This window comes from Eumetopias jubatus, unplaced genomic scaffold, assembly GCF_037043125.1.
Source record: "Eumetopias jubatus isolate StellerSeaLion01/CBP00866 unplaced genomic scaffold, mEumJub1_p1.0 scaffold_11, whole genome shotgun sequence".
Taxonomy (NCBI): Eukaryota; Metazoa; Chordata; class Mammalia; order Carnivora; family Otariidae; genus Eumetopias; species Eumetopias jubatus.
Genome location: NW_028274817.1, coordinates 67,379,277 through 67,392,172, shown reverse-complemented (window position 1 = coordinate 67,392,172; position 12,896 = coordinate 67,379,277). Strand labels below are relative to the sequence as shown.

Genomic DNA, 12,896 nt, shown 5'->3' with positions numbered 1-12,896 from the left:
GTTGATACATCTCTAGGAATGCATCCATTTCTTCCAGATTATCTAACTTGCTGGCATATAGTTGCTCATAATATGTTCTTATAGTTGTTTGTATTTCTCTCCTCTTTCACTCATGATTTTATTTATTTGGGTCATTTCTCTTTTCTTTTTGATAAGTCTGGCCAGGGGTTTATCAATCTTATTACTTCTTTCAGAGAACCAGCTCCTAGTTTCGTTGATCTGTTCTACTGTTCTTTTGGTTTCTATTTCATTGATTTCTGCTCTGATCTTTATTATTTCTCTTCTCCTGCTGGGTTTAGGCTTTATTTGCTCTTCTTTCTCCAGCTCCTTTAGGTGTAGGGTTAGGTTGTGTATTTGAGACCTTTCTTGTTCCTTGAGAAAGGCTTATATTGCTATATACTTTCCTCTTAGGACTGCCTTTGCTGCATCCCAAAGATTTTGTACAGTAGTGTTTTCATTTTCATTTGTTTCCTGGTTGACCCATTCATTCTTTAGTAGGATACTCTTTAGCCTCCATGTCTTTGAGTTCTTTCCAACTTTCCTCTTGTGACTGAGTTCTAGCTTCAAAGCACTGTGGTCCAAAAATATTCAGGGAATGATCCCAATCTTTTGGTACTGGTTGAGACCTGATTTCTGACCTAGGATGTGATCTATTCTGGAGAATGTTCCATGGGCATTAGAGAAGAATGTGTATTCTGTTGCTTTGGGATGGAATGTTCTGAATATATTTATGAAGTCCATTTGGTCCCCTGTGTCATTTAAAGTCTTTATTTCCTTGTTGATCTTTTGCTTAGATCTGTCCATTTCAGTGAGGGGGGTGTTAAAGTCCCCCACTATTATTGTATTGTTGTCGATGTGTTTCTTTGCTTTTGTTATTAATTGCCTTATATAATTGGCTGCTCCCATGTTAGGGGCATAGATATTTACAATTGTTAATCTTCTTGTTGAATAGACCCTTTAAGTATGATATAGTGTCCTTCCTCATTTCTCATTATAGTCTTTGGTTTAAAATCTAATTTGTCTGATATAAAGATTGCCATCCCAGCTTTCTTTTGGTGTCCATTAGCATGGTAAATGGTTTTCCACCCCCTCACTTTCAATCTGGGGGTGTCTTTGGGTCTAAAATGAGTCTCTTGCAGACAGCATATCTATGGGTCTTGTTTTCTTATCCAATCTGATACTCTGTGTTTTGATTGGGGCATTTAGCCCATTTACATTCAGGGTAACTATTGCAAGATATGAATTTAGTGCCATTGTATTGCCAGTAAGGTGACTGTTACTGTATATTGTCTGTGTTCCTTTCTGGTCTATGTTACTTTTAGGCTTTCTCTTTGCTTAGAGGACCCCCTTTCAATATTTCTTGTAGGGCTGGTTTCGTGTTTGCAAATTCCTTTAGTTTTTGTGTGTCCTGGAAACTTTTTATCTCTCCTGTCATTTTCAATGACAGCCTAGCTCGATATAGCATTCTTGGCTGCATATTTTCCTAATTTAGTGCTCTGAATATATCATGCCAGTCCTTTCTGGCCTGCCAGGTCTCTGTGGATAGGTCTGTTGCCAATCTAATGTTTCTACCATTGTAGGTTACAGATCTCTTGTCCCGAGCTGCTTTCAGGATTTTCTCATTGTCTCAGACTCGTTAGTTTTATTAGATGTTGGGGTGACCTATTTTTATTAATTTTGAGGGGGTTCTCTTTGCCTCCGGGATTTTGATACCTGTTTCCTTCCCCAAATTAGGGAAGTTTCCTGCTATAATTTATTCCAATATACCTTCTGCCCCTCTCTTTCTTCTTCTTCTGGGATCCCAATTATTCTAATGTTGTTTCATCTTATGGTATCATTTATCTCTCAAATTCTGCCCTCGTGATCCAGTAGTTGTTTATCTTTTTCTCAGCTTATTTTCCATCATTTGGTCATCTATATCACTAATTCTCTCTTCTGCCTCATTTATCCTAGCAGTTAGAGCCTCCATTTTTTATTGCACCTCACTAATAGCCTTTTTGATTTCAACTTGGTTAGATTTTAGTTCCTTTATTTCTCTAGAAAGTGTTTCTCTAATATCTTCTTTGTTTTTTTTCAAGCCCAGCTAGTATCTTTATAATCACCATTCTGAACTCTAGTTCCGACATCTTACTAATGTCTGTATTGATTAGGTGCCTGGCAGTCAGTACTGCCTCTTGTTCTTTTTCTTGAGGTGATTTTTTTCCATCTTGTCATTTTGTCCAGAGGAGAACAGATGGATAGAGAACAAAATGCTAACAGGGTAACAATGACCCCAGAAAAATATACACTAAACAAATCAGAAGAGACCTAAAACCAGGGGAAAAGAAAGGGAAGGAAAGAAGAAAAGAAAAAGATTAAAAAAAATAGAATATGATCAGATATGATCAGGCTGGTGAATAGATCAGTGCCACACACTAGATTTTTGGCGTATTCTGGTCTGTTAGAAGAAACTGCCTCCCAAAATTTTAAAGAAAGAAAAGCTTATATATGTACAAAAATAAGGGTAAATACGATGAAGGGATGGAATATGACTGTAAAGATGAAAATTATAAAAGATTTTATAAAAGGTGATAAATTGAAAAAAGAAAAATTTTAAAAAAAAGGGAAAGAATGTGAACAGGCAGGAGACTAGAACAAAGCCATACACTAGAGATTTAGGGTATATTTTGGTCTGTTAGAAGAAACTGTATCCCAAAATTTTAAAGAGAGAACACTTGTATATGTACCAAAAATAAGGTTAACTACTATGAAGGGATAGAATATGACTCTAAAAATGAAAAATAAACAAGATTTTTAAAAAAGGGGATTGATAATATGGTTGAAAAAGGGAAAATGAAAAATTAAAAAAAATTAAAAAAATGAACTTTGAAAGACTAAAGAACCAGGGGGGAAAAAAGCCATGAATTCTATGTGCTGTATTCCCCTAGTGCTGGAGTTCTGCCGTTCTTATTGATTGGTAAACTTGGCCTTGGGTGGCTGTTCTTGCTGATCTTCTGGGGAAGGGGCCTGTTGCCGTGGTTCCCAAATGTCTTTGCTGGATGCGGAATTGCCCCAACCTTGCTGGGTCTGGGGGTCCGGGCTAAGTAATCTGCTCATGTTTGCTCTCTGGAGCTTTCCTGCAAGCTTTGCGTACAGCTTTGGAGGATGAGAGTGAAAATGGCGGCCTCCCAAGCTCCGCCCCAGAGGAGCTGAGAACTCGGGGCCCCAATCCTCAGTGAGCCCCCAGAGAAAAGTCAATCACTCCCGTCTCCCCGGTCTCCAGCCGCACTCCGTGCTCACCCGGCCTGTGACCGAGCATTTCTATCTCTGGCACCCGACCCCGTGTGGAGTCTCCAAACTCAGCAGATTCCTGTGGTACGCACTCACACCACTCCTCCCGGGGGAGGAAGGGGAGTCTCCCCGGTTCTGGCCCTTGTTGGGTCCCTGCTGGAAGAGCAGGGGCCCAACTGTGCCGCAGATCACAGTTTATGGCAACCCCGACCTGACAGCCTGCGCCTCGGCTCTGTCTCTGCGGTCCACTTCCCCGCTCCGATACCTGGGAGCCCTGCCACACTCAGGCACCCCAGGTCTTTCTGTGACCCTGAGGGTCCTGAGACCACACTGTCCCGCGAGGGTTCCACCCCCGCTTAGCCACTGGAGCGACATCCCTCAGAGGAGCCGACTTTTAAAAGTTCCGATTTTGTGCCCTGCAGCTCTAGCACTTGCCGGTAGTGGCTGATGGAGGCCCCCTGTCCCGCCGTCTATCTTCCCGAATAACGCCTCGGAGTCACTTCTCCCCACGTCCTACCTTCCAGAAAGTGGCCGCCTTTCTGATCAGACAGTTCCTGCTGTTCTTTTTTTCGATCTCCTGTTGAGTTTGTAGGTGTTCAGAATGGTTTGATCCCTATCTAGCTGAATTCCTGGGACCAGACGAAATTCAGGTCTCTTACTCCTCCGCCATCTTGCTCCACCCCCCAACATGGATGATTCTTAAGCGCATTTCACCAAGTGAAAGAAACCAGACCAAAATATCTACATATTGTGTGATTCCAATCATAGGACCTCTTGAAAGGGAAAAACCATAGGGATGGAGAACAAATCAGCAGTTTTCAGGGATTGGGAATGGGGAAAGTGGTTTACAACAAAAAGAACAATTGAAATTATTAGTGATAAAACTGTTTTCTAACGGTACCTAAGTAGTATACATGACTATACTTGTCCAAAACCCATAGAACAGGGGGCCTGGGTGGCTCAGTTGGTTAAGTGTCTACCTTCGGCTCAGGTCATGATCTCAGGGGCCTGGGATCAAGGCCTACATCGGGCTCCCTGCTCAGTGGGGAGCCTGATTCTCCCTGTGCCTGCTGCTCCCCCTGCCCCTCCCCCCATGCGTGCGTATGCACACTCTCAAATAAAATCTTTTTAAAAAACCATAGAACTATAAATCACGACTGACTTTTACTGTATGTAAATTACAAATACAAATCTCTAATAGAACAGATGTATATTTGTACCTATTAAATGAGCAGACATTTACAAAAAGAGAGAAAGGCCATATTCTGATGAATGTGTGGAGAAATATGAACATTTATACACCACTGATGGGAATGTAATTTTTACAACTATACTGAGGACAATTCAACAGTACTTTTCAGATACCCTAATAATGCTCTCATCAAACTCAGTAATTCCCATTCTAGAAATTTAGTGCAAAGAAATAATTAGAAATATACACAACGATTAATGTACAATGAAGTTTATTACACTTTATAGGCAAAATTGGTAATATGCAAATGTCCAGCAGCATGTAATCATCTACCTAAATTTTGTTAGATCCGTATGAAATATTATGTAACAATACTGTGTTTTCAAAGAACGCTAGTAACATGGAAATATGTTATTTTCAAACGAAAAAAAGATGGGAGAACATATACAATATGATATCAATTTTGTTTTTAAATTGTACACCTGAAATGAACAGAACACTATGTTTACTAACTGGAATTAAAATGAAAACTTGAAAAAACTGTGTTACAGACATTCTTTTTTAAAGGGGCAAAAGGAAACACACTCAGATGTTGAGTTGTTTTGTGGGTTATAAGATTATAGGTATTCTTTACTTTTTAATTTATACCTTTGATTTTTCAACAGTGATCATCTGTTACTTTTATCAACAAGAAAAAAAGTATTTTTTAAATTCTGAAACAACAAACAAGCCCAGCCCAATCCAGCCAACTCCATGATCTTTTCTGTTGCCATCTTCACTTCGAAGACTACACTGCTGTCCCCTGGATGCCTGCTGTCCTCTTGTTCCTTCAAGTACTGGACTCATACTGCAGATGAACACCTGTCAAAGCAAGAGAGTGGCAGGATCTCTCCAAGAGCATGAAACCTCGAAGTTAATACTGGCCTAGTCAGCCACAGGCTGATACGATTATCAATCTCCATGACCTACGTAGGGAACAGATGTTTTTAAAAGCTGTAATGCTCATATTACATAATTGGAAGTTCCCCTCTTCTAAATCTCTTCTAGAAAAGAATCTTTATAACTTTTAGATATTCTATCATGCTCTGGGGATTGACAAATAATAGGTCTAAGGGTTGACCTTTCAGTGTACTGTTTCCTTACACCTTGCCAGGTGTTTGGAGTTGCCTGGAACCACTGTGCTCTCCGCCTCTACCCCATCCATCCTATATATAAAAAACTGAGCTATTTGGTACTACTTGTGCTACCTTCTCTGTCCTCGGCCCCTCTAAAACCGTCACTGATCCAGAGAGTTCTAAGCTGAAAACCTCGTTCTAGGTTGTTTCTCAATAGGGGTCAAGAGGAATCTCTACAAAGGCAGCTGTACCTGAGAAGAGGGCTTGGAACAGCGACTCTCAAACAGCAACGGAAGTAGTGCACTGCAACTTAAAAGTCACTGGTTTAAGAAGCAAGCCTCAGGGCCTCCTCCAGGGACATAAAGGACCCTCACTTTTCTCCCCTCTCTTCCTCCATTACTAAGGGCAATAAGGAATTCACTCCTATCTTCACTCAACACACATCCAAGATCTCTCAGGTTTGTTTAACTTCCTTCATGTAGGCTTCTAGGTCCAGTATCTACTAAAATGTCAAATTTTTGTTACTCCATTATAGGATTTCATGGCCTCCTTCCCTCCTATATTCAGAGAAAAACATGGGTGTCACTCCAAACACTCACTGAGGCTTCATTCACAACAAGGCTCCTCCCAGATGATGACTGTTACAGATGGCCTGAGGAAGGGAAAAGAAAAAAAACAGAACAAAACCACACCCACTGAAACCCACCAGGGTCTGGCAGGGAATAAAAGGTGATTAGTGAGAGCAAGATGTGCACTAGAAAAACTCTGAAGAAGAGGCAAGACCCGGGATAAGGTACCAGATGGTGTGACCCAGGGTGTCCTGAGGAATCACTGGGAATATATTTTAAAGGCACAAGACTTTCCACTTGCCCTATTCTGCCCATCCCCAAGAGAGATAAAAGGTAACCTGGACTCCTGATACTGTTCACTATTAACCCCTGAGATAATCTGTTCTTATGCAACATATGCCCTAAGACAAGTCCTGATCTCTGATGGCTAACTCAGAAGGGGGGCTGGGATGGGGCAAGCCCTCCTACTAGTATTTTGTAATCAGCTGAGACCTCAGGAGTAAGTCCTGGGGCTGGGGTCCGCAGGGTTGCTGGCCTTGGCTACAGCTTCTCCAGTAACTGTCATGGTATAAGGAGGAAGTGGGTATCGGGCTGATTAACGTTAGTATTCCCCAACCACAGAGGCAAGTAGGACAAATTCGACCCCAACTCTAGCATTCATGACTCTCTGGGTCTTAAGAGATGGGAGGAAGAAGTGCTAATGAAAGAGAGTGATTCCTAACAGCAGCTACGCAGGCCAGAGAAGTGCCAGTGGAAGGAGAAGGTATGGCTTTGGTTTGCTGTTGTCAGTGGTCTTATCTGAGTCAAGGAGCTGAAGGAAGAAGGAATAATGTGAAGTGCAGGGATAGGGGTTACTTTCAAGTCAGTTGACTGCCTTCCTTCCATGAAGCTGGGGGCCTTTGTTGCTGAAACCCAAACTCCTCCCTGGTGGCCTATATTCCAGCATTGGGGATCCAGCAATTTTTGACTACTGGAAACCTAACACAGCGAGCCTTATACCTTCGAGGGATTTTTTTTTTTTAACTGGGAATGTGGAGTACTCTTTATGGGAAGTGACAGTTCACATATGCACATACAGTATGATTTCTGAACAGAAAAAGTAGCTGAGAGGTCTAAGCATGCAACTGAAAGGAGCAACCTGGGTCTGGAGACTCTCCAGAGGATGATCCCTCCCTCTGCTGAGTCATGCCTTGTGAAGCTGAGATGATGACAGGCTGGAGTCACTCTCTGCTTCTTGCCTTTTCTTCTCCCTCACACGAAGTCTTCTACCAGGTTCTCCTGAGGAATAAATATAAAGCAGCCCCCACAGGAGGGGATGGGCTGTCTGAGGGCCTGGTCACTCTATCACAGTGGCTCTAAACCTTTAGTGAAATACTGAATCATGTGAAGACTATAACCAAAGAAAAATGACTACATGCAATGTCGCAGGGTTCACAGAGACTCTCTTCTCCTAAACTTGACCTTCCGGGTCCCAAGGGACATCTCTCTGTGTCAATTTCCAGTCCTTCCCAACAGCACAGCAGGTATCTACAATATGTCCACTAAACTGGATGGATCCTGACCTCAGAGTGGCTTTTGCAAAGTGGTCTTGTTTTTCACCACCCATCGATGCGAGCTTCTCTCGTCTATCCTTTATCTTAAAAGCTCAATTAGGTAACTGGACTGTCTTGTTCTAGTCAATCCATATGTGCGTTTTTGAAAGTGCTGTGCCTGTTTTATTTTTTTTAATTTTTTTTTTAAGGACAGTACCAGCCCATACTCCTCAACTCAGAGGCTCAGAAGCGAGAGTACATTATGGAACAGCCAACACGAGCTTGTACCATGTAACAGAGTTAGGTCAAGGTCAAGGGAAAGTTTTGATCCTAAGGAAACTTTTTTACGCCACTTCAAGCTGCCCAGTCTGCTGAGATGGCCATGGCATCCCCTCAGTTCTGAGGGCCAGCAGCTCCCCTAGCTGTCCTTGCTTGGGACTGCTGCTCATTCTCTCACACCCGGTATGTGACAGACCCAGATGGGGTAAATGGCAGAGCACAGAGCAAGGTGCCGGGGACAGACCAGGCGCTCAGTAAACGAGGGGATCGTTTCTGCTGGGCGTTCTGCAAACCGACACCGCAGTGCAATGTGCAAATCATAGTTTCTGTAACTTCGAAGACTCCCTGCCACTCTTCTGCGGCTCCTACTACTAACCCACTACATCCTTTCCTCTTTTGCATCTGCACAGCCGCCGTGAGCCAACCTCTAACCATTCCTCAGGCACTGAAGCCTTAATTCTAGCTGGCCCACAGTGCTCGTTCCCAGTCCAGCTTTCGCTATAACCCTGGATCACTTCAGTATGTAGGTAACGGACCATCTGACATCCCAGCTTCACAAGTATCTTGCCCGCTCCGGTTTTGAAATCTCAAGGCTTCAAAATCCACTCTCCGACCACAGGTCCTATTATTCCAAGTTTCCAACTACTCAACATCCATCTTGATCACGCCCAGTCCTCTTTTTAGTCACAGACTTTGAGCTCACTTTGGACCTACACTGCCTTCCACAGAGAGTCTGGATTTTCAAGGTCATTTCTGCATAACCCTTCTCTTGCTAGCTGTCCACTCCTCAATCAAAGGTCAGGCCCAGGCAATCAAATTTACTTGTGACAGTGGCCTAAGACCACTTTACAATTCCCTGAGTTTCAAGCTAGTTTCTCGCTTTAACTGAGTCATATCACATCTCACGTATCATTTAATATAATAGTACCCCACTTTAACATGCCAAAAGGCCCCACTCTAGCCTTTTGGCCTGAATATTCCGTAGACTCTGGTTTGTCTCTGTAATCCTGTCCCTGGTCGGCTTCCTCTCCCCATCAGTCACCTCGACAATTACAAATCTTCAACCCCCTTCTCAGCTCCTCCTCCTAACTCTGAATCCCTGTGTTCCCGCAAGGAGGTAACTCCTTTCAACCAAGGCTATCCCAGCACCCCCATTCTGGAGCCAGAGGTTTCACCCTCCCAGCCTACATCGGTTCCCAGGATCTGATTCCATCTGCTATCGTCTTTCTCTCCCACATCTACAACACCTCCCTTCTCAGTGCTTCCCGCCCCGAAGTCTGCCAATTTTCTCCCACGGTAAAGGGGAAGCTTATATGACTCACTGAAGCGCCCTGATGGAATCGTTTAACTTGTATTCTAGCTGTCACGTCTTCTAACAGAAAGAAGGCTTCTCACGGAACAAGAACAATTAATCATTCGGAAATAAGAAAAGAAATGTGAGCCTGTTGGGTGGTGAACGGAAAGGGGAGGCCTACCTGTCAGTGTAGTAGGTAAGGGGATAGCTGAGGTAAAGCTGAAAGGGGAAACTGTGAATACCAGCCACAGGAGCAAACCCTGGACTGTGAGGATGAAGTTTCTGATCAGTGATCACTGTGGTCCTACCCAAGGAGCAACCAGCAGCAACTGGGGTGGCAGCGGCAGCCATGCAACATCTGCAAGTAGCCAAGACTAAAATGCAGGCATAGAGACAGAGCAGTTCACGGAAAACATAGTACCAAATATGACCCAGATGTGGCCCTTGTGCTGTTACGGCCCCTTCTCCCACCCTCGGCAAACATCACCGATGAGTCGTTAACGCTCTTTCACACTGCCCTGAGAGCTGGCTTCGGAATCCTTTTTATAAAACAGAATCAAGGCAGGTACTCCCAATCGGCTGGAGATAGTACTTGAGATGAAGTGAATATATTTGCTATGCTTGCACTACACAGAAAAGTCCTCAGCAAAAGGGTCAGAAGATAGGAGTAAGCTTCGGGAGAAAGCGTACTGAAGACAGCTTGGACGTTGTAGGCAACTGGCGGGGAAAAGCTGAGCCCATGGAGATCACAGAGCAGGCGCCCAATTAATGTCTGTTGATGATTCAGGTTTTCATTCAACAAACATTTAATGAGGCCTACAATGTGCACGGGATTAGGCACCGAATACAAAGATGAGTAAGGCACTGTCCTTGCCTGTAAGGAATTTAGAGTCTGGTAGACGAGAGCCATAGACCCGGACAATGATAATACAACCTGATAAGTGCTAGGACACTTAGCAGGTTGTATTATATCCATCCGAGTAGGATTTCTTCAGAAGAGCACAACTCCAGGTTGAGGTTGGATCCATGCCGTCCTCCCAGCCACCAGGGCCTGCTGTTGTCTCTGTCACGTGGTGAGCATCCCAAGAACTAACAATGATAGCTATGATTGATAGAGTGCTTATGACACACACTTGACAAATGTCCTCATAGAAACCCTGCAAATTAATTACGATATTAGATGAAGCAACTGAGGTTCAATGAGGTTAAGTAACATGCCTTAGATCACACAGCTAGTAAACAGTTGAGTCAGGTTTCAAGTCCAGTTTTGACCAACTCCAAAGCATTTTTCTACATTTTTAGGATAAGCTTTATTCAGGTGTAACACAACTTTTCAACAGGTTTCTATTTGGAAATAAGAGCAAAGGCAATAGATTAGTGATCAGGGCATGGACAAAATTCATCTGGTTTCCCAAGCCATTTGGCAGAGAAGAAAAAGAAGGCAGAGAACTGACTTCATACTAGCATACCATTGAAAACCTTCACGTCGGTTCATTTTCTTTTCTTCCTCGAACCCCAAGAGTTTCATTGACAATGCAAAATATAAGCACCTCTAGTTAACTATCTTCTTTTAATCCTTCTTTTAATCACAGTCAACATCATTATCAGCAGCAACTATAGTTGATACAGCATTTGACATACTTCTGACTCGTTCTAAGCAATTTACATGAACAATCCCATTAAATCCTTAAAAATCATTGCTATTACCACCCCCCAAACCACTGCAAAAGAAGATTATTACCCCTATTTTACATAAGTGAAAGGAAAGCCCCAGAGAGGTGAAAAACCATGCTTGACACCACACTGGTGAATCTAAAAGCAGATCTGAGCCTAGGCTATTTAGTCCCAAGGCCCAAACTCTTACTGTCCTGCTCTGCTGTCCTACTCGGAGCTTCCTCTCCCACCCCTTCTTCCCCTTAGTGCCCTCTAGGATGGCTACCTACACAGGGTCCACTGAAAATACCTAAGGTCTACTTAACTATAATCTCCTGTTAATCGTTCTAGTCACAGAAATCCATTCTCTGAATCCCCAGGGTCACTACTCTGAGCCCTAGGTGGAGAATCTTCTAAAGGACATGTTCCTCTTGCTTTGAGGAAAGAGGAAATGAATACTGCATCTACAGATTTTTGATTACTGAACATGTTTTACTGGGAGGTGTAACCATAAACACTGTCAAGTCCCTAAGCAAAACAGAACTGAGACAGTAACAACGAGGGCCACCTCTTCCCCGAGTGGGTTTTAGATAAGGAGAGCCTCTGCTCTGACTTTGGGCGACATGTGGTCATGAGGGAGGGCAGCTACTGATGAGAAGGACCAGGAACTAAGTAATCCTATGAGAGGTCTGCAGCTGTTCAGATGTCTGAGAATCAACATTTCCTATACAGCTGCACCCCAAGAGAAACCTGCAAAACACGGTCCAGTCAAGCCCTGGTCCAAAAGAGACCAGGAGCAATGCCCATCTAGAAAACATGAGGGTGATTTCTCATCAAGGCCAGGGGTGGAGGTAGGCGAATGCACATTTGCCCAAGTCTGAGAGCCTTAACTGGCCCCTCTATTAGGTCCGTGTTTGTACAGCCTCTAAGAAGTCAGGTCCTCTTCTCCACTCCCACTCCTTCTGGCCTCAGATCATTTATCATCTTACTTACTACCGTAGCCTTCTCACTAATCTCCCTGTCCGGATTTGAAGATCTTCCAGAACATACTCTATAGTACTGCCAGAGTGACCATCAAATGCATCTCCTACTGAAACACTCAAAATGGAATCCGCATTTCATGGAATACTATATAAGGATCTATCATCAGCCTACATTTCTAACCCAATTTCAGGAACTACTCGTAGTCCCCCCATTTCATCATTCTATCTCCAATGTCCATGCCTTTGCTTAAAAGGTCCTTCCCTGTTTTCTTCCTGGTCAAGCTTTACTTCTTTTAAGAATCCCCTGAAGCATCAGTTCCTCTCCAGCCTCTGGCATCTCCATACTCAATCAAATGATTTCTCTTCCGAACCCCATAGTATCTTGTACGTACCTCCACTGTAGAGCATACCATACTGTTGTAATTATCCGTGTACATGTCAAACTCTCTCACTAGACTGAGAACTCCTGAGGGCAGGGACTGTGTCTAAATTCGTCTCCATATCCCCATCTCCCAGCACCGTGTCGTAGCTCAAAAGGCAGCAGAGAGAAGAAACTGCAGATGCAGGAGAGAGAACAATAAAGCAATATTTTTGACTTGGGGTACAATACAAATATGCTGATTAAGCTGAAGCTATAGAAGAACATTTCAGCTCAGTACTGCACGTGAGTCTTCAAAGAGACAAGGTGACTTAGGAAGGACTTCCCCATCACTAATTGTACTGACCCACTGGATAAATTTAAGGCCATTTGTTGGGTATATCTTAAAAGAACTTGAATTAGGATCAAACTGAAATAAGCAGGCTTGGATATGAGGCTCTTAAGGTCCTTCCATTCCTGAGGTTCTAAATCTGCAACCTAGGCTATATCCAAGGGAGCCATCATGCCGAGCCTATGTCACAGACCCATGAGTGACTTGGCTCCCAGAATCGTGGCAGGGGCCGAGGTTTCACTCCCATCCATACCAGACTGATTGCAAACTAACAATATAACCCATTCCCTCAGGCCCTG

General features: G+C 43.4%; 2 long non-coding RNA genes across 17 annotated transcripts in view; one reads left to right on the top strand and one right to left on the bottom strand.

Moving 5' to 3' along the window:
* The window catches only part of LOC114203229 (uncharacterized), a 136,757-nt gene extending 131,058 nt beyond the window's left edge, over positions 1 to 5,699 (top strand). For 10 of the 11 annotated variants that reach the window (XR_015769446.1, XR_015769456.1, XR_015769457.1 and 7 more), the window contains one exon: positions 5,128 to 5,699. This is a non-coding gene — a long non-coding RNA (uncharacterized LOC114203229). Of the gene's footprint in view, positions 1 to 3,692; positions 5,021 to 5,127 lie in introns of those variants that run through there. The other variant, XR_015769450.1, reaches the window with a different exon arrangement.
* The window catches only part of LOC114207513 (uncharacterized), a 60,249-nt gene continuing 52,069 nt past the window's right edge, over positions 4,717 to 12,896 (bottom strand). For all 6 annotated transcript variants that reach the window (XR_003608862.2, XR_003608864.2, XR_003608861.2 and 3 more), the window contains one exon: positions 4,717 to 12,441. This is a non-coding gene — a long non-coding RNA (uncharacterized LOC114207513). The remainder of the gene's footprint in view (positions 12,442 to 12,896) is intronic.